At 36.3% G+C, this 20,104-nt stretch overlaps 1 protein-coding gene across 1 annotated transcript in view; it reads left to right on the top strand.

The window, feature by feature from the left end:
- The window catches only part of Myo10A (Myosin 10A), a 250,021-nt gene that overhangs the window by 39,551 nt on the left and 190,366 nt on the right, over window positions 1-20,104 (top strand).

Genomic DNA, 20,104 nt, shown 5'->3' with positions numbered 1-20,104 from the left:
GTTGTCTCGGTATCCTCCACAACTTATGGGGTTGAGAGTGTATTAGTAGGAAACTCGCGTAGCTCCCAAAGGACAAACAAAAGATGACGGTCAACATATATTTTGAAACCCGATACTCTCTCCAGACAGAGCCGGTTATTGGAAAACGACAAGTAGTCTTAAAGTGGCCAGAGACGTGTTAGTCACACACACACACACACACACACACACATACAAAGAAAGTGTCAAAACGGATATTATCATCTTATATCCTCAGTTTGGATACGCGTGGTCGGCGTGGAACAAGTCAGTGGCCACTGGGTGGCTAAAAGGCGACTCGGGATATAATACTTTTACTTGAAGAAAACGAGAAAAATAGCTTATAAGTAATTGTAAACAAACTAACAAGCATGTAATTAATCAACAGTTAGGAAGTACAGAAGTCAGAAAAGTTTAGCCAAAGGAAGGGGTTTAATACATTAGCACTGCCGCCTCTTTAGAATTTTGAGCATCCGTGACACTGACAAGACACAAGATGTTCCGCTGTTATTCTCTTTCACATGTCATCTTCATTTATGGCCCGCTATTATGAGCAATGGCCCGTGCCGACATAAGGCTGGGTTTACCTAAAAAAAAAAAATATATTGAGTAGACAGTCTGACATCTTGGTTCATCAGTAAATTATGAGACTGACATTCTGCGAAACTAGTGGCACGCCACTTGCTCTAGAGGCGACAATGGAATTTCAGTATTGGGACAAAGATTATGAAAGTATTGGTAAATGTTATGGGAGATAGCGGGTTACAAATAATGATTATGAAATGTTTCCAAGCAAGAGCTCTTGTGAAGGTAATTTAAATTACAAATGACACAGTTCAGTAAAAGGAAATCATCACGTAATGACTGCTTTTGTCCTTTGAAGATTGTTAATTTGGGCATTTCCCCTTCTACCATATCAAACAAATAATAAATAAAAAGTTTGAGGGCTACGAAATCCCAAAGCGTAGAATTCATTAATGGTGACTTACTCATTTGGCTTCTGGATCTTCTTGCTAGCCCAATTCCATTCACACCCCAGTTCATGTGCCTATTGCTAGTTTTTAAGCATTGATACCTGGGATGGGATGCTAGCCAAAAGTCCTTGTCTTCATGACTAGCCACAAAAATTAAGTAATATAATTGTTTGGCTTCCACTGGTGGTTACCCTTCCAATCAGATATATACAATTTCCCAAGTTCATTAATTTCACTGCTCGAGAGGCCAACGGTTAAATGGTATTCGTCGATTCACTGATAATTAGTGGAACTGAATTTCCATTATAAATATAAGTTATAACTGGTCGACTGACTTGACATTCAGAAAGGTCTCAAAAGTTCGTATAAAAGGGAGCATATTGTTTCAGGGATTATTATTATTATTATTATTTGAAGGAGTAGACCCTCTTTTAAACAGGTCTTATTAAATGGATGGCTGTATTTATTTATCTTATATAGTGTCTTTTCTATTCCTTATGATCTTTTATTGTTAGTCAGTATGGCCGATATTATTAGTGTTAGTCTTTTATACAATATTCAATCAGACGAACGATTTTGCACAACATCGCTGAGCCTGAAAAAGCGAATCATCCAAAGATAAGATAAATTCATAATACAGACAAATTATTATTATTATTATTATTATTTGCACAACTCAAAGGACAACCATCATGGTCAAGGCGTGCGTCACATCATGGAATATGGCTGCTCGCTGATGTGGATGTGGCATGAATAAACAATGCAGTCGGTGTACTTCCTCGCCGGCTTGACCCGTGACATCATCTAACAGTTACAGAGCTGCTATTGCCAGATGAATATAACAGCACTTTGGGCCGCTCCTGGGAGAGATTATTCCTATTAGTATTCAAAATATGCTTGCATTTCATACGGAACGGGGTCAAAGCCGTTTCTTTGGTCAGCAAGTTCCACAAAATAGTGCCTAATGTAAAAAAAAAAAAAAAAAAAAAGCACCGAAACGGGGTTCAGGTTCAATTAATGACCAGAAGCGTATGGTAGACTCGGGCGCGTTGGAAAAATTTTACATTATTTCAGCTTAATGCAAATGATTTAATGCCGAATATACTAGCTTCCTGTGCAACATACAACATACATACATACATACATACACATACATACATACATACATACATACATACATACATACATACATACATACACACATACATATATATATATATACATATAGTACTGTACATGTATAAATTATGTATGTATGAAATGTTTGTTACTGATGTCATACGTAGATCTAAGAATACCCAATGATACACAGGAAAATAAAAAAAAACATCTCCATCTTACCGTCGTATCATTACATTCAAGGCCAAAGTTCATTGGCGATAACCACACTGCGGGAGAAATTATTCCTCGTCACTTGTTTGTTCTTTGGCAGTCAGACAGATATTGCATCAATAAGGATACTAAGTATCGTCCACCTCCTTTCTACCTACCTCTTTCTTAAGCCAAATATGAATCGTTCAATTTTTTATGCGGAAAATAAGTCTATTATTACGAATGTTAATACTACTACTATTGTCACTATTCTACATTCATATGAAAAGCCCAAAACCTGAGTAACTCGCGAAGCAGGCTGATTAGAATCCCTGTTGCGAAAAGACAAAAGGTGAAGAGAAACAGTCAAGAGAAGAGAACTGTGCAAAATGACCGACGGAAACAATTTTATATCCAAGATAACACTTAGTCTTTGGTTAAAGCAATAAAGAGAATGAGAATCGTCTTTTGTCTAAAGAGGAGTTATTAGGTAGTCGAGTTGTTAAGTCACAAGATTGTTTTGTTTTTAATTTAGGACGTAGTCGCGAAAAACGTCTGATTCTCAGGTCTGCAGCAGACGTGACGTTGATTACCACGCAGAAGAAGAGATGAGTGTCGGAAGCCGCTGTTGAAAATGGAGTTCTTCTCCTTGACACTGTATTATATTTACTCTATAATTCATTTCGCTTTGAAAAAAAAAAAAAAAAAAGTGTACAAAAATTAAATTAATCCCGGAGTGATCTTGAGGAGATGAACTTTGCCCTGTACGGAGATCAATCTCACATATTTGTTTTTGAACAATAATAACAGAAGAATTGTTATGTAGACAGAAGTATGCAACTTTAAATGAGGGAAAATGAAATTTATCTGCAAGGCCACTGTAAGAAAAATGACCTCGAGTCTAGAACTCTAGAAAACGATTTAAATCTGGGGGTTCATTGGCTTTACTGACAAAGGACTGACAGTTCATGACTGGCGAAGCTGGAACTGAACAGTGGTTGACGAAGGTTTCGAAAACGATCGCACTGGAAAACCCAAGATGAAATAGTCTGCCCTGTGGTTTCGAGTAGCTGAGGGCGCCTCGTACCTTCTGCTTCTCAGGTACACTTTCACACGACAGAGGTTGTCTTGTAATCATGCATGATCTGTGACGTCACTTTATACACGATTGAATACTTACCTTGGCGATGACCGTGTATAAAACCGAACATGTAGATATTTACCGTGAGAAATGCACCGGGAGCTAGAGATGAATAAACTCTCTCTCTCTCTCTCTCTCTCTCTCTCTCTCTCTCTCTCTCTCTCTCTCTCTCTCTCTCTCTCTCTCAGTATTTATACGGTTGCTGTAGAAATAACCTTGTGTCCATTACAACTTTATTTCTGAAGTTTGTCATAATCTTATTTATAATAAAACACAAAAATGGACTATTATATGCTTACAGTAACCTGATGATTTGCTTGTGTTATAACTCTAATAATGTTGTAATTAAAATATTTTTTTTACGCTTTTTGTGTTCGATAAAAGAATGCAGTATTTTGGAACAAGCACAATGAATTCAAGTTTCTGATAATACTCGTTCATATTGCCTACCTAAACTGGAAAAAAGCCGGTTGTTTATTTATTTGCGTATACATTAGATATTGCGAGTTTGGAGCATTGAAATTATTATTATGGAAAATTAGTTTTCTGCCTACAGATGCATCATGCATACAAAAAATTAATCCGTGTGTTATACTGTTACACTTAATCACATTCTTACATCACGCATACCAAGGGAATGTATGTATGCATAACCATATGAGAATCTGTAGTGCATACATGGTCCAGTAATTATTAATCCGTGTATTATACTGTTACACTTAATCACATACTTACATCATGCATACCAAGGGAATGCATGTAGGTATGCATTAACATATGAGAATCTGTAGTGTATACATTGGTACAATAATTTTGGTTAACTTTTCGAGTAAAATGAAGAGAGAGAGAGAGAGAGAGAGAGAGAGAGAGAGAGAGAGAGAGAGAGAGGAGAAGGGGTGGTGGGGTGGGGAGATTTAACACCTTCCTTAACTCGTACGCCGTGGAAGGGTTCAAGGTTCCGGAGAACTGTCGTATTGAGAAACTGATGCACATCTTCGTTGGTCCTCGTTGCCTGTCGTCCATTCCTACCTTTTTGTGCTTTTTATGCAATGGTGGGGTGATGGATGGTATTTAGCAAACTGAAGTTAAAATATTTAATGCTACGCTAATCCTAACCTCCTCTGGGGAAAGCTTGAAATGCGAATATTAAATACTACTTGGCATCTTGATCTGAGGGTCACCTCCAGCTAACTGTATTTCAGGTGTAGCTTATAATCAGCATTCTCTCTCTCTCTCTCTCTCTCTCTCTCTCTCTCTCTCTCTCTCTCTCTCTCTCTCTTCCATATAACTTCAAGGGTTTAAAGCACAGCTTTATTCAAAATATTGATCTTGGATCAAACTTGTATGTCAACGCAATGCTTTACTACTTAGACGCAAATGCACTGCATTCAACTTTTCCTTTTTTTATGAAACGATTTTGAATTATTTTGAATATATTTGTTATCTCTTGCTTTATCACCATTTTCATCTTCATCCTCTTCGTCATCTTCAGTTTTGTGCATGGGTATCCTTAGGTCCTTTCTATCTATGTAATTTCCAAAGGTTATAGACCTCAAATGGCTAATTAACAAGCTTTCATCAGCATTAATCCATTCTCTCTCTCTCTCTCTCTCTCTCTCTCTCTCTCTCTCTCTCTCTCTCTCTCTCTCTCATTTGGCAAGAAATAGTCCTTATCTTGGTAATGGTAATAGAATTATTCAAATAAGAACTATTTACACATGCACAATATATATATGTGTATATAATATATATATGTATGTATGATAAATATGTGTATATAATATATACATACATATATATATATAATGTGTGTGTGTGTGTGTGTGTGTGTGTGTGTGTACCAGCATATGTATTTGTATATTGTACGTATATCCTCGAACGTATATCTGCAGAATGTATATGTAACGTGTTTCAGTTGCATGTTTTTATTTTTACCTTTCATCACATATAATGCGGAACAGTATAAAAGGTAAATGTGCAATTAAAATATTCATCGGTATCACAGCTACAGTGAAAATTTAAAGGAAAAATAAATAACTAATTAATGTTTAACCTCCTCACGTAAAGACAATAGCGAGAACCTGTTTGACGTTAGGCCTAGTGGATGGCACGTCGCTTTTTCTCCTTCAGCGCTAGTCATTTCAAAGTGGCCTGAGATGAGGAAAAAAGGGGAAATTTCTTAGATAAGGGAGATGAAGGGTGATAAGCCTCCATTCCTTAAAGGGTGGTTATTCTTGACAGATATTCTGATAAGGGATGGGTTAACTGGGATTAACTTTTTTATTTATTCGCAGTTCATGTTTTATTCATGTTTTAATTCTCTCTCTCTCTCTCTCTCTCTCTCTCTCTCTCTCTCTCTCTCTCTCTCTCTCTCTCTCTCTCTCTATATATATATATATATATATATATATATATATATATATATATATATATATATATATATATATATATATTTATATATCTGTAACTGATAGATGCTTGTACATTGCAAAGTTTTATTTAACCTTCGTTTTTACATTACTGTATTCTGATGGTCGTGTATGTTTTAAGTGATTTTTTCATTCTTCTTTCTGTGTTTTTGTTGTCAGACCTGATGATGGAGATCGGTTGCTTTGAAATCGATGATCATTACTTATTAAATGATGCTTACAAGTACTGGTATTAATCTTATATATATATATATATATATATATATATATATATATATATATATATATATATATATATATATATATATATATATATATATATATATACTTTGTTTTCTCAACACAAGGCGTTTCCCACAGGAAGGAGTGACTTCAGAGAAAAAGGACAATAATTGTCGGGAAGTCCCTTGTCTAGAAAGTTTCCACATCAGCAATTTCATATACCTACACAGAAGGGTCATCATCAGTTCATTGAAACCCCTACACACACACACACACACACACACACACACACACACACACACACACACACACACACACTGCACTATTCACCTCTACCTTGCAAGTCCTCCCGGCGTCCTCGATTCTAAATCCATTCCTTTTTATTTTAGTTCCTCTTCCATTTTGTCTAAACAGCATTTTCCAGGTCTTTCTCGCCCCCTTCCTCCTAACATTTTCGAACGCTATACTGTTTTCACTTCTTTTCCATTTAAAGAATTTCTTTAAAGTCTGTGCAGTTAATTAAAATTGACTGCCACCTCGTGGTAGTAAACGGCTCTACTTAGGCACAATGTTACCCTAGGAAATGCTAATGGTTTGGGTTTCCAAATGCAGAGGAACATGTTTAGTTAAGTTGTGAACCCATTTGAGAAAAAAATGCTTCTAAATGTTGCATGAGCCTCATAATCTGATTATAACGGCAAAGTCTACTTCAATAAGGGATACTACCGAGATGGTAGTAAGTAGTATAGCTTTGACTTAAACCCAGTGGCTTGGGATACAAATGCAGTACGTCCAGTGCAAGGAGGAAATGCCCCAAAAATGGCAGATGAGCCTCATCCACCTGGGCTAATGGTAGACATACTTTCACTCCTGAGGGGTTGCGTGAAAAGAATTAACATCTTTCTTACTGTTCTGTATAGTGTGAAAATCAGCAAATGGCCTTGGGCATAGGGCTTCCAAAACACCTTCGGGCAAAAATGCAAAACGGTTGTAAATCCTGACCGGTGTCGGCTTTAGTGCTAACTATAATATATAGACCATCTTCCGATGTACACACACACACACACACACACACACACACACACACATATATATATATATATATATATATATATATATATATATATATAATATATATATGTATATATATACAGTACGTATGTGTGTGTATGTATGCGTGCGCCTTTGTTTGTTTTTTGGGGTCAGTTTAAACTTTTATTATTATTATTATTATTATTATTATTATTATTATTATTATTATTATTATTATTCATGCACATGCACATTCTCGTGGAACAGACTTCAGAAAGATAGAATACCGATTTGGAAAACACAAAGGAACTATAAAATAAACAAACAAACAACAAAACCATTACCAAACAAACTGAGTAATGAATGTGCAGAATTCCAAAATTTAAAGAATCATGACGATTTATATCACAAGAAACGTAGAGTCCTAATGTTGGGTTTAGCCTCTTTCCAACCTGGATCAACATCATCCTGAACGCTCCCATAAGGACTCGTCAGTCGTTTTATAGTGGAAGGAAAACCCCAGATACAGGCCATAGAGAGAGACATCTTGTTACCCTCACAAAGCAGATACAAAAATCCTTGAATGAAACTTGACGTATTTATTTGTAATATTTATTACTTGCTTTATCATGTACATCCATCAGTTAGTGTTCTTGAAAGTCATGTGTTTGTTTCACAGACCGGGGCTGTTTGAGGTAAAATCTCAATCTTTTCAGTCGATATATTGCATAGGTACTTAGAGTGAAATATAAATGGTTGGAATAATTTATCCTGGTGTTTATATATCATAGTTACTTCAAATGCATTGCATTTATAAGGAGAAACTGCTGGTATACATTTTAATACAGAGCACGTGACTTTCGAAGTAGTATTTAGAGTAGTAAATCCAACGCTTTAAGGTTAAAAAAATTCACCTATAATAAAAGATTGTATTAAAAAAAACTGCCATGCTGGATTTTTTCTTTTACAATGTTATTTACCTAAAATTTGCTGCTTAGATGCTTTTCAGAAATATATGAAGTAAATTTATGAAAGACTCATGGAAAGGAAAAATGGCAGCGCAGTTCCTGTTTTTAACTTTCAGCCCCGTTCTCTATTGGGTCTCGATGACACTTGACAAGCCAATTCATCCATTTCATTCCACATTTCCGCTGCACTTGGCGAAGACAAATTTGGGAGATGTGCCATTGTCCGATGCAATACGAATGTCACGGCAAAGCGATAATGTAGAAGCATTGTTGTTTTATTTGCGAGGACTGTCACGAAATTATTCATGGATTATTATTATTATTATTATTATTATTATTATTATTATTATTATTATTATTATTATTACTTATACGTCCGTATACATTTCAAGTTAAACAACAGCTACTAAGAATCATCATCAGTATCTTGTTGTTCTTGGACTACCACTAAATACATGTTCAACTGGATCAGTTATAAATAGATTATTATTATTATTATTATTATTATTATTATTATTATTATTATTATTATTATTAATACACCTTATATATATATTTTTAAGATATTCAATACTAAATATGCACTAATGATAATAACAATCCTGTTTAACTCGGACTACCTTGAGATACTGTAGAAATTATTATTATTATTATTATTATTATTATTATTATTATTATTATTATTATTATTATTATTATTAGATATGTGTTTGTATTTGTCATACTAGGACAACTATAACAAGAAAAGTGGATGAACTGTAGACCAAATTCATCATTACTCGACAATTGGCCATGACTCATTCATTAAATGAAATAAGACCAGACAGGAAATGTCATTGACGAATTTCGTCAGCCAGACTAGAGAGAGAGAGAGAGAGAGAGAGAGAGAGAGAGAGAGAGAGAGAGAGAGAGAGAGAGAGATCAGAGAGAGAGAGAGAGATCTCATTTAGCATCAGTCTAAATGCATATATTTGCCGCCTTACTGACAGCGGATAATTTTCAGACTAACGTTGATATCACCAAGGTAATTTTAACAAGGTGAAGCTCTGTTTGTAAGGTTAACTTTGCAGGTTCTCTCTCTCTCTCTCTCTCTCTCTCTCTCTCTCTCTCTCTCTCTCTCTATATATCTATCTATCTCCATATATATATATATATATATATATATATATATATATATATATATATATATATATATATATATATATATATATATTTGCGAAAGAACGTATAAGAATAGAAAAGCAAGAAAAAAAAACGAAAATATCCATGATGAATAAAAGCTGAATAAAGAAATACCGGAAGAGAGAATGGACGGGTTAAGGCAACAGGTAAAAAGAATGATCTGAAGTTGCATAAAAGAGATATTGTGAAAGAAAATCAGTCATGAGCAAACACTTTGGGTGGAAGAACCGGAAAAGATCGACGGGTTAGAGAGGTGAAGAGGAAGGCAAATGAGAGAGAGAGAGAGAGAGAGAGAGAGAGGGAAAAGTAAAAGGACCGCACACCAACTGAAACCGTTCTGGCTATGGTAAACTATCGACCGTGCCAAAATACCTGTTATGCAGACGTGGGAATCCAGCCATACAGGAGCCGAGAATGAGGAGGGGAAAGAGACGTGTGGGCGATGTGGATAAAAAGGCAAAAGGCGGGAAAGGGAAAAAGTTTACTGCCGTCTTTTTACGGAAGGGTTTTTTGCTCATACTTCTTGTTCCTTTTGGAAGCTGTGCAGGAAGATGACGCTGGTTTTTGCAGCTCTGCATTTTCTTTCTTCTGCCTCTTGCTCTCTGAAGGGCAGTGACTTGCATTGGCAAATACTGAAAACAAGGTTCTGGAACTTGTTTTGGGGAATATGAAGCGCGCGTTATTTATTTTGGAAGATTATTGGAGCAAATTTACTCTCTCTCTCTCTCTCTCTCTCTCTCTCTCTCTCTCATATGTCATTCGGAGGACCTTTAAAGGTCCTTCCATTATGTCCATTGTCTCTGAAAGAGAGAAAAAGTTAAGTATTATTTAACCTAATGGCAAAAAGGCTAATAAAAACGTAACGTTGTTTTACATCATTTTGATGGCCATAAGCTGAGGAACGGAAAAAATAACGTGAAATTACACTTGATGTGTCTGCATAACGGGGTGGTAGGAGGAAATTCATTCCATGCAATGACGGACTGTAAAAAATGAATTAACGGACAGGGAAATAGACTGATATGTTCGCTGGTAAGTGAGTTATGTATATACATACATGCAGTGATATACTGTATATATATATATATATATATATATATATATATATATATATATATATATATATATATATATATATGTATATGTATATATATATATATATGTGTGTGTGTGTGTGTATGTATGTATATACTGTATATGTATGTATGTATGTGTGTGTTCACGCGAGCGCGTTTTATAAGATGCTCACTGACATATCCCACTGATCTGAAAGCTAGAATAATTACGTAAAGAGACAAGAAGAACTTGGTGATTTTATCGTTTATTGCCTCCATTAAATGCCACGTGTTTTACTGGTTTTTATTTGAGATGATGCGCTATACATTTACATTTTTACTATTAAATGACGAGTGTGTCCGGGATACGACGGTTTTTAAACAGTTCACGTCGGTAAGCATGAAAAATAGCGTGCTGTCATTTCTGCTGGTCATGACTGATAACATCAGAATACAGATATTGTAGCTGACAACTGTAATCTTCAGTTGTCACCATTATCAAAAGAAGCATAGTTGTAGTGCCGGACGAGGCTCGTTTGTCCCGCTACGGAGGCTGTGTGCTTCTGTAGGGGAAAAAAGAAATCCGCCTATTCTGGTGAACGTGACTGCGGAATAAGCAGCAGGCTTCTTGTAGGTTCAACCGCTGCTCTCAGGAGCAAGATGTATTACAAAAGTGAAAGGCTGAACATGATACAGTATTTCAGGAGTTCGGTTCTTTTCTGCCTTGTGGATTTCTTAAACGTAGAGGCCAGTGGGAACAGTAGCCCAAGGCCCTTATTTATTCCAGAACCGGTAAAAAGAGAAACGAGACAGTAAAAGTTAAATATCATTTGAAATTTCAACTAAAATGATATGCATTTTCAACTTCTTCCGAAAGGATCGTTTTTGCTGCACTTACCCGTAAATTTTATCATTACATTTTTTGTTATCTACTGCTGGGAAATTATGTTGTCTCTATTCTTTGTGAATCAACTTTTCAAATTAATTCTCGTGAAGTTTTGCAGGTAAAGAATATTTTTGTGATCCAAAATCCCCACCAGAAAGTAATGGGTTGTTCTTTGGTCCAACAACAACATCCGCTGAAAAATAATTAGTGACCAGGTACCAGGATTCTAAAATTTCGTCTCCAAATCTAACGCAGATAAAATTATTTTTCTGACGTTCATATGCATTGCAATATGCACTCTGTTGAGAGGATTTCTTCAAGTAATTATGAAATTTGAATATTTTAATCAGCTGTGAGTTGGTGCCACCGAATTTGAGCCTAAACTTCATAAAGTATTTACTGAGAGAAGCCTAAATTGATGAAGACAGCGCGGTCAGAAAGTGTGCAACCCAAGGTCTAAAAAACCATAGAACTTCCCCTTCATTTTCCAGCACAATGTCTACAAGGTTTAAAAAATAAAAGTTGAGGTAAAAGTTAGAGTAATGTGGTTAAATTTCTCTGTCGTAGATTCGAGAGTGATGTGCTCTTTAAACTTTGTTTTGAAGGTCAGAAGTTTTCTACATCAGGTTCATTTCTAGGAAACTGCGCTGATGGGACGTGGCTTGGACTTGACTTTAAGTACAAATTACATTGCGAGCGTGCATATATTGCAATTGTGCCTAGCGAAATGTTTAAAGTGAATATGGCGCTTGTGTGTGTCATTAAACTGTCGTTAGAAAGCGTCCGAAGAAAATGATGCCGTAATTAAACTTGCAACAAATATGATGAAATAAAACCATTATTCAACCCCTACACCTTCGTGTGTCCCTTCCTTTTACGAGTCAAACATCCAGGTGTTCCGTACATCCCTTAATCCCAGGGAGAAAGACGACACCAAAAGATCCTTAGATGAGACAGCTCTAAGCCATCTTGTAGAGAGCTGGCCGTTTTGTTTTCAAGGTTAGAAAATCTCGGGTAATAGCCTGGCTGTTAACTTTCACCGGGAGTGTCCTGCCCGAGGCTGTCAGGATCTAGTCGGAGGAAAGTTAATGAGAACTGTGGGTCAGTCATCTCGGTTGAAGATCTCAGGTGGTCTGCTCGAACTCACTGTAAGGGCCAAAGTAATTTTCTGGCTCATGCTGAGAGATGAAGGAATGTCTCCAATGTCTCCAACTTATACTTAAGAGCTGAAGGAGCCTCTTGATTAATTTATGTACTTTTATTGTTTTTTATTGCTAAACTGTGGAACAGTCTTCCCTGTAGCATTTTTAATAACGATGCGCTTAAAGTTATGGATGACTGTAGTAGTACTTCAGTTATGTATCATCGCCTTGGTTTTAGTCTTACTTACATAGGTGTTTGAATGCATAAATATTTATCTACTTATTGCGTAGCCTTTATTTATCGTTTTTTATTGTTTTTTCTCATTTTCATCACGTGAAAGTATTCTGATGTGTGGAAGTTTGCTTAGCAAGTGGATATGTTTTTGCGCATTTTGAATGACACTAATGAATTCATTTTCATGTCTTCCGTAGCCTTGAAAGGGGGACTGAGTCTCGAAACTTGGCTGATGAAAATAAATATGAAAATGTTGAATAGGATTCCGGTTATTCTATTTTCGTTACGAACAAGGCTCAACAAGTGACTATACTGGTGACTGTGTTAATATATAATTCCTATACTTGTGTGTATGTACACAGGGAATAAAATATACTAACACATATTCGCTCTGAATTTGTAGCTGCTGATGAAGTTTTTAAGATGAACATATCCAAAAACGAGAGAGAGAGAGAGAGAGAGAGAGAGAGAGAGAGAGAGAGAGAGAGAGAGAATGGCCCGCCGCGCTGTAGTGATTATGACTCCAGTAATGAAGCAGAGGTAAGAATGTTCAGGTGACGAATTCTGTAAAACCATTACTTTTAAGTTTGATGATTTTGTTGAGCCCTGGCCTTGAACCTTGAAAATTAAGTCCTTGGGTTGAGACGCAAAAAATAAATAACTATTTGGAAGAAAATCGTAATTGGTGGCTGTTATTTCCGTCTGCTGCATAGATTGTGAGTTCTTTCCTTACTTGCATCAATGACTTTCGTAATCTTCTATGAATCTCTTGATCTTGGACTTGACAATGGTTTTGGTTTGCCAGTCCATCGGCCTCTTAATGAAAAAGATAAGCCCTGAAAAAGTATGCAAATAGTTCCATATCAATAGAAAGAAAAGACCGCAGCTTCCGTAAGTAATGAGCTTCAACAACAAAATCCCAGTTAATTTCTTTATTTTTCCACAGTGAGATAGGTAGAGAGTGATCTCAGGAAATCATGTCATAGTTCGTGAAGATAGTAATTATAGGGAGTTATCCGGAGATAATTTGTGGAAATAATTGTGTTGCAGCTAGAATGAAACTAATTCAGAGAACTGAAAGGTAAATATAGAGTTTCCACTGAACACAATAACGGATATTGCCGTTACAGTGGGTAAACACATTTAGTAAATATTGCACGAGCAAACTGAGAATACTGAATTCCATCAGAAGAGAACTTCAAATATCCCGTAATTCAAAATTTTACGGCTAAGGTTCGCTGACCAGTTACAACCAAATGGGCTAATCTGTGAACTATCGTACTGTAAAGACAATTCCATCAGACTAAACAAATGTTCTAAGTGAAAATCCGTGATTTGAACGCAGCGCAATATCAGTCCTTTTGTTTTTTAGAGGAAATGTTTCAAAGTGGACGTGGGAGTAACATATATTTCCAATAGTTATATCCTAAAAATATTCAGCAGAGCTTGGGAGTATGGTGTGAACAGCACTGGGTCTCAGTGAGGCTCGAGAATTCAGCGGATGTAAGTAATGTCTAGGAATAAATTAGTGCTCTATTTATGGTAATTTTCAGTTGACTGTCAGGGAAATCGTTATCTCCATGGACCTTTTAAGTATCTACTTCTTTGTAGATAATTTCGGCGTGTAAAATCGACCTATATTAATCTGTAATTCTGGGTCAAAACCTCCTAAAACTTTTGAATTTATTGGTAATGTAAGTATGAAAATGTTTGCATTTTTAATGTATAAACCCTGCGGCCAGCAGTTGTAGTGAAGGTGTGACCGAAGACTTGGAGAGAGAGAGAGAGAGAGAGAGAGAGAGAGAGAGAGAGAGAGAGAGAGAGAGAGAGAGAGATTACCAAGATGGATTACGATCATGGCAGGCAATTTGAAGCTCGCGATACTATTTATGTACATATCTATCAGAAAATGAAGGAAGCCTTTGCTTGTATTACATCAGTTCACAATTTAACATAGTGCCGAAGGAGACAGTAACAACGTTGTTTTGCTTCAGTTACCCCATTTTTGTTAAAGCTTCTGAAAGTAAAGCCAAGAATATACATAAATCAATTTGCCGGGTTTTCAAGAATGCAGTAAACCGTTCAGATTGTACTTTTATCTTCTTTAATGTACTCTGATCATACGGCAATTGGTAGTTGAAGTAACACCTGTCCCAGCTGTGGAAAGTAACATTTTGAGCGCTTGTCTTTGGAAATTAATTCCATTGATACTCACACATTACAAACTGGTTTGAAGGAGAGAACAGAGGGTCAAAATGAGTTGACATGAGTCAAGAGCTCTAAATCAGCGTTTCTTAGTGTTTAACATAAAAGTAAATAATGTAGGTTTGATTCTGGACTGTCGAACTGTTTATTTTAAAAACAAAGAAAATACATTTTAATGTTATTTAAAACGTTGTCTTGATCCTAATCCACTTGTCAGGGATTTTCATTAAAAAACTCAATCGATAAACTAAGAGGCCAGTTCCTTTTAGGAGAGTAGACCAAATTATTTTTAGAACATGACGAAGTACACCAGAATGCAAACACTTTTACTAATGCCTGAAGATACAGGGCCTGCGTTGGGTCATCTGTTATGTACTGTGTCTGTTCATGTTACGAAGCTGCAGAGTCATCCCTCGATTTTGATAGAAGGAATGACAAACACCACTGAGGCTATCATTTTTGCAATTCATAGTTGGAGCATAAATTTTCTCTTATGACTCTTTCCTTTCGCTGGGAATGTACAGTTAATCTTTTTTTTTTATGTAGAATTCACTGGACGACACCCCAGCGTTCTAAACTAGCCCTAGCCGAAAGAAGACAAGAAAAAAGAAGGGGAATGAAAAATAGCGGAGCATAATCCCAATGGTAGCAGTAGACTCTTGCCTCTTGCTGGAGTAAGGTTATGAGTCTTGAGAAAGGAAGCAGAAATGGAACGCAGAGCGAGATGATTAATACTTACGTTAATTCCGAGATTATTTCGGACTTTAAAGTAATATGATTCTGTCATCAATTTAAGACAGTCACCTACAATCACTTGGCCTTGAACAAGTCATTTTCATCTGATTAAATTGACATCGCATTCACGCTTAAAAGAACCCACGGAATCATGCAAATGAACTGAGAATATTATTAGATGTCTGAGAATATTTTGACAAGGAATGTTTGTGATTACGTTGAGTCATTTTGACTCGCACTCGCTCCGTTGGCTTCTCGGGGCAAATTGTAACCCCTTGCCACTCACTCCATTTTTCCAAGGTGTCATGCGATTTTCATTGATTTTAAAGGGTGAGAGATTTAGCTTTGGAATAATTCTGACATGAAAAGGAAGATGTTCTGTGGTTTTCAAGATTTAGAAGCAAATATAATTTACAATGAAATACAGTAAATAAAAAGATTCGGATCTTTCCTAGATAGTGGGTCGTTATCTAGGACTAATATTTCTTGGGGATCGTTATCTTTATGATATTTATGATATTTTTTTATGTTTTTACGGTAATCCCCAACGGGTTTGTATTAGACACACTGCAAAGGTGGATACATAACGGGCTAAAACCCCTGGGGGTCACTATCTAGGAAATATCCAAAAATTCTGCAAAGAAACAATTATTGTGTCTAGCTCTGGCTGTTTCAGCATGTGACTGAATGCATTTTGCATTAACATACCGAGACCACACGTCTGTATGCAACTGTGAGAAGTCTTGACAAATTTTCATTCCATTCCTGTATTGGATTTACAGTTATTGCTTTATGACAGAGGAGGAGGTACAGTAGAGTCTCGCGGAAAGTTTTGTAAATATGTTCTTGTGTTTTCCATTTTCTTCGTATTCTTTTTTTTTTTTTAACTGAAGTGGAATTTGTAAGCAATAGTTGTTAGGAAATCGTCCGAACTTGATTTTCCAGATCTAACCTCCGTTTGAGTGTGTTGATTAAATCTGTCGCTTGTGCATCACAACTATTTAGTAAAGCGTTGAAAACTAATTAAATTGGCGATGAATGTTTACTGAAACATGTAAAGTAATCCTCTTAGGAATGACGGTGCTAAAGATATGCATGAGAGAATTAACTATTGAAAATTAATGTACTGAACAATGACCCCATTACAAAGATTAAAGACAACATTAAACTTTTTAAGTGGTATCTGAGTCTTCAACAGCTGACTGAAACAATACTCTACGGGAGAATCTCATTTGATTTCACACAGAGCGGCGGTCATTCGAATTCCTCGTTAGCCTCTATTGTGTAAAGCAGCCTTAGTGGGTGTTATGGCAAATTTTTCATTAGAAAACAGTCAAAATGAACGAGTCACTTAAACTAATATTTCACTTTTTTATATTTTTTCTTTACATACAAAATTTGTTTCATGGAAGCTTCCTTTATAAATTAATGTCCTTTTGAGCATATTCTATATGGATGCCTGGAAACAGTGAACAGTTATATAATAATAATAATGATGATGAGAGGTAGCTGTATTAGTCAACATTTCTACTGCTGACGTCATTAGCGAAATTCAGGGCGAGAAATCGTTTTAAAATTCTTCCAAAGAATCGGTTCTTCTTATCTGTGTTGTATATGGACACAGACATGATATTCACATGAATGTTATTTATTTGTGTACATTTATGAAAATGAACATCTGCAATACTTATGCCCTATTTGTACACACACACACACACACACACACACACATACATATATATATATATATATATATATATATATATATATATATATATATATATATATATATATAAACCTGTTTCACCATCTATTTGTAACTTTAGTGTAATGCTAAGCACCGTGATATTAATTCTGTATATCTCGATACCAAGTAAGGAAGAACTAAACAAAACTAAGTTGAACTATCTATTTATCTATCTATCTGCCTATCCGTATTGCTGATTTCTCAAGTCTCTTCATAGCCATTTATTTTTGGTTTGCGCCACAGATGTCATTAGTATAGCAGAGTGAATTTTCATAGATATAATCAATTGTAAAAGCCAGGGTAAATTTTTGACGATGCGGCTACTTGGACCTAAAAGATACAGCAACGAAGACGTTAAACTTGATAAATTCTACGGGATATGAACGCCTGTTTGTATCACAATATTTCCTACTTTGCTCTAGGCCGCCAAGCTCCAGTCTAGGTTTGAATTGAATAAAAAACAATAACGTTAACAGTTGATGATAACAAATGACTGGCATTTTTCATGCACATTGCCTATAGTCATATACAGATATAAAAATATTCCTTATGTGTCAATATCAGATTAAGTGGTAATCGAATGATACTCCTATATTCTCTAGGTACCGTCTGCTGGGTAACTGTAGATCTGTAGAGGGACAAAAAACAGGACCATTAACTTTCTCCATTATGTCCTTGGTGGACAAACCATTACGCTGATAAAAAACCAAAGTGCTTCCAATTTGCGACTTTTTTGACGTTAAGGATTTTGTTAACTGGCGTCGAGGAAAAAAAATGAGATTGCGGTGTTTAGAGTAATCATATACATATTCTAATGAGCGCACACAGGCACTTTCTAGGTCTAATGTATGGGATGTTAGCAAATGGATGAATTTGTTAAGGTAATCATAAGGAAGCGTCCTATTCCCTTTCTATTTTAAGACGTATTATGATAGGTGTTACATGCATTTGAACTTTCAACAACTCTCTCTCTCTCTGTATATATATATATATATATATATATATATATATATATATATATATATATATATATATATATATATATATATATATATTATAATATTTATATACAACCATTAGAATAGATTTCCTCGCCATATTGCTAATAAGAAGTGTGAGATGACGCTATTGTGTTAGTACTTCTTCCTTTGTTTCAAAAGTATTATAGCACATGTTGGCTTAGAACTACTACTCTTGTTACTTCTGTTACTAAATTAGGATTTAGTACAGAGAAGACGGAAGAACGTGTTGGTGGATGCAACCTTTATTATTATTAGTATTATTATTATTTATTTTTTTTTTTTGGTATATCACAATCATCTTATTCGACTGGTTGGTTTTTATAGTGTGGGGTCGAGGGTCGCATCCTGCCTCCTTAGGAGTCCATCACTTTTCTCACTATGTGAGCTGTTTCTAGTAGCACACTCTTCTGCATGAGTCCTGGAGCTACTTCGGCATCTACTTTTCCAGGTTCCTTTTCAGGGATCTTGGGATAGTACCTAGTGTTCCTATGATAATGGGTACAATTTCCACTGGCATATCCTATATATTCTTATTTCTATTTGCAGGTCTTGATACTTATCAATTTTTTTTTCTTTCTTTCTCATCTGCTCTGGTGTCCCATGGTATTGCCACATCATTGAGTGACACTTTCTTTCTTGATTTTGTCAATCAACGTCACGTCTGGTCTATTGGCACGTATCACCCTATCTGTTCTGATACCATAGCCCCAGAGGATCTTTCCCTTATCGCTTTCTATCACTCCCTCAGGTTAGTGTTCGTACCACTTATTAATGCAAGCTAGCTGGTGCTTCTTGCACAGGCTCCAGTGTAGGGCTTTTGATACTGAATCATGCCTCTTTTTGTACTGGTTTTGTAAAAGCGCCGGACATGTGGTTTATGGTCTCGTCTTTCATATTGCACTTCCTGCATATGGGTGAGATGTTATTTCCAACTATTGTTCTTTGGACTTACCTAGTTCTTAGGGGCCTGATCTTGTGCCGCTGTCAGCATTCCTTCTGTTTCCTTCGTGAGTTCTCCTCTCTGTAGCCATTGCCATGTATCATCGCTGGCCAGTTCTTTTGTCTGTCTCGTGCACCGTCCGTGCACTGGTTTGTTGTGCCATTCCTCTGTTCTTTTTTTCATTCTCCTGTCTCTGTATATTTCTGGGTCTTCGTCTACTATTATCAGTCCTTCTTCCCATGCACTCCTTAGCCACTTGTCTGCACTGGTTTTCAGATATTGCCCCAGTGCTCTGCTCTCGATGTTGACGCAGTCCTCTAGGCTTAGTAGCCCTCTCGTTCCTTCCTTTCGTGTTATGTATAGTCTGTCTGTATTTGCTCAAGGGTGTAGTGCTTTGTGTATTGTCATGTGTTTCCTAGTTTTCTGGTCTGTGCTGTGGAGTTCAGCCTTCGTCGACTCCACTACTCCAGCATTGTATCTGATTACTGGTACTGCCCATGTGTTTATGGCTTTCGTCATGTTTCCGGCGTTGAGTTTTGACTTGAGTATAACCGTAAGTCCCTGCATATATTCTTTCCTGATTGTGTCCTTCATCTCTTGGTGTTTTATATCCTCTCCTCTTATTATTCCCAGGTATTTGTATCCTGTCTCATCTATGTGTTTGATTCTATTCCCGTCTGATAGCTTTGTCCCCTCAGTCCTTGTCACTTTGGCTTTTTGTATGTTGACCAAGGCGCATTTTTCCATTCCATAACTCCATCCTGATATCCCCAGATACAATCCTTTCAGTCTGGATTAGCGTATCTGTTTCTTTGATGCTCTTAGCACATAGCTTGATGTCGTCCATGAACATCAGACGG

The sequence above is a fragment of the Macrobrachium rosenbergii genome, chromosome 14, assembly GCF_040412425.1.
Source record: "Macrobrachium rosenbergii isolate ZJJX-2024 chromosome 14, ASM4041242v1, whole genome shotgun sequence".
NCBI classification, from domain to species: domain Eukaryota; kingdom Metazoa; phylum Arthropoda; class Malacostraca; order Decapoda; family Palaemonidae; genus Macrobrachium; species Macrobrachium rosenbergii.
The sequence above is the reverse complement of the archived record's forward strand: the minus strand, read 5'-3'. Positions and strand labels throughout refer to the sequence as shown.